The following is a 3,086-nucleotide window of genomic DNA, read 5'->3' as shown; positions in this document are numbered from 1 at the left end:
CCTACACAGAGGAAAAACCTGATTTCTGCGTGTTTGGCTAAAAGTTCCTAAGCATCACAGAATTACAGCAGTTGTGGAATTTTAGGGTATTTCCTTAACTGCTGCTTTTATATAAAGGATGATTTTGTTTCTTTCTGGCATTATCTGAGAAGCACAATACTTATTAATAGTTACTGATACAGATAAAAAGGCTGTGAATGGTTTTAAGTGTGATAAACAGCAGAAGTATGAAGGGATTGTGTGAAAATGTGTTTGCATGAATTCAGAAAAATGTTGTACAAACAACAGATATGGAAGGCAAATCTGTCAGTGTGGAAATCCCTTTGACACCCCCAAACCTGAACTTGCATACAGATGTTTCTTTTTCTTCCAGACTAAAATATCTCATAACCAGCTTTGTTACTTGCTTAGCTTTTCCTAGAACATCTGTATCTGCATAAACCAGACTGTCATTGCATGGATCCTCCATCCACTGAAGATACAATGTTTGTGCACAGCTAAGAAAAGTACTTGAAGTAAGGAAATGTAACATGCAGTCTGATGATTTTTTAAAAAGACTGCTTTCTACAAATTTTAGTTACTATTTTGTGCTGAATGCAAGTAAATTACTTTGAAAGAAAAGGTGGATATTCACTTAAAAGTGAGAAATTATTTGCTCACTGCTAAAAACATGATGGTAGGGAATGATTTATTTGAGAAGGCTGATTTGTGGTGGCTTTGAGGGGTACTTAAAAAAAGCACCGTCATAATACTGTAGGTGCACATCTGAAAATACAGAGTTATTGAAATCCTTCTATTTTTTGTTTTGTTTGTTTGTTTGTTTGTGGGTTGGTATTTTTGGTTTTGGTTTTTGTTTTATTATCATACAAGTGAGTCTGAAAGGCTATGACATTTAAAAACTGTTTCAATACCTAAAGAGGACTTTATAAAAACATCTCTGTGGAATGAGAGCAAGAGTTTTAAAATTTAGGTTACCCCTTGAGGGATATAGTCTGATGTGATGTTTGGGCTTTTTTTTGGGTCAAGAATATTCCTTATTTTGTCTTAAGAATACTCGTTGAGGGAAGGTCAGGCTGGCTGTACATAGAGTGAGAGTTTTGCTGCACCACTTTGAGGTGTGGCAGTGATGGGAGTGAGGAGTTTAATGAGACCCTGGACTTGGTCTCCCTGAACTAATGGGTAGGAATTTTCAGCCAGGGAAGAAGAAATTCTATATTTTTTGGAGACCTGCTAGCAAATGGGGAGTAGTTGGAGAAATGCAGTACAGAAAGGAGAGGAAGGAAATTAGTCATTAACCTTTTCAAAACTATTAAAGAAAATAAAATTATTCTCATTGGTTTGTATGTCTTTCTAGGCATTTTGTTAGTGTTTTGAGGAGGGACAGCTCTGTGTCTGTTTATCTCAAGTTTTCAGAAGTCTAAACTGTGGTCTGTGTGTTAGTAGCACTGGCTGGCTGTTGTGACTCTTGATGTATCTTTCCCTGGCTTTGTTGAAACACTGCTTCAAAAATTATAAATAATTCATAGAGAAGGAAGCATCAAAGAAAACTGCTGAAAGCTTTGAGCAAACCCTTCATACTTATATTGAAATAAAAGCAAGAAGTTTGGCTGCAAGGGTGAAAGCATCGAAAAAAGCCAGGTATGTTTTTTTTTCAAAAATAGGACTATTAATCATTGCCTTGCTTATCTCTTGAAGCCACGCCTGCTTTTTTGTTTCCCAAAAGTTTCATTTTCTTAATTCTCTAAGAAAGATGTAGTGTTGCATGTATGGAGAGGGCAGTATTTCCCAAAAGCTTGGCTGAAACCCGGTTTTCTTTTTTTGGCAGCTCCTTTTGGAATTTGCACTCTCTGCCTCTCAGTGTTTATCAGAAGACTTTGGTTCCCTTCTGCCCCTTTACTGGAAGAGCTTTCAATTCCATCTCCAAGGAAGATGCCAATTAGAAAAGCACCCAGCTGCTAGAGGTAACTGGGTATCAGAGCTCCTTGGGTGTTTGTATTGCTGTGAGAGATGTATCTCTTTGTGTAGCCAAAGAGGAAATTACTTCTCTGGTTTTAAAAGAAAAGACAAAAGTGCAGTGGGAAGAGATTTGATATAGAAGTGGCTTCAGCTCCTTTCAGAAGGAAAGTGTACATTGGTATATGTGTGTGTGAAAGGTGAGTTAAAGAACTACCAAGAGAGGAAATAGGACAAAAGGGAAATTAGGAGCAGGAGGGAATTGCCATGTGCAGCCTGGTCAATACTGAGCTGTAATGAGTGTATTTTTGGTCCTTCCACATTCCTTAAAAAAACCCCACAATGGATAAATGATTTAACAGCTGAAGGAGACAAAATGCTGGTGCTACCTTTTGAAAGAAATTAAATCATTAACATAGCAGGTGTTATCTGAAAATCTGTATGTTCAAGGGGCCTGAGTAGACTTAATTTTTAAACTACTTGGGTTGTGGAAAAAAAAAGTTGTTTCCTCCTTACAACTTAGGCATCATACATGAGAACAGTCATTTTGGGGAGCAGTTCTCACCAGCCATAAAAGTGGTTACAGAAATTTGTCCCACCATTCTGTGTTCCTTGAATGGTGAAAAATTGCAGAAGGTTTGGACAGAGAATGACTTAACTCAAAAAAGGATACAATAATGCAGAAATGTGGTATGTTGGAATTATTTCTTTCTTAGAAACCAGAATTTAACAGCTATTTACATACTTTTTTAGTTTTATATGAGTAGCTGAACAGCATCAGCACTGCACGAAAACAGCTGTCCTTCTCTGGATAGCATGAAAGGCTTTGCCACTTTCGCCACAATTGATGTATTTGGGGAGTTTTACTTTTAGTGCGTGTCAAACCTAGACTTTTTGTCACCTTTGCTTTTGTAAAGAAATGTAAGGAAATCAGAGCATGGTAACGAAAAGGTTTCTGTCCTGAAATAGCCAAAAACCTCTTCAGCTGTGCAGCTTCAGTGCCCGTTTTCAAAAGCAGGATGTCACCGCTCGGTGCGCTCCCTCCGGCGGGCTGGGAGCGCGCTGCTGCGGGAGGATGGGTTTGGATGGGGAAATCTGCGGGAGGATGGGGTTGGATGGGGGGGGGTGGGGGG

This window comes from Geospiza fortis, unplaced genomic scaffold, assembly GCF_000277835.1.
Source record: "Geospiza fortis unplaced genomic scaffold, GeoFor_1.0 scaffold95, whole genome shotgun sequence".
NCBI lineage: Eukaryota > Metazoa > Chordata > Aves > Passeriformes > Thraupidae > Geospiza > Geospiza fortis.
Note: the sequence above shows the minus strand (reverse complement) of the source record.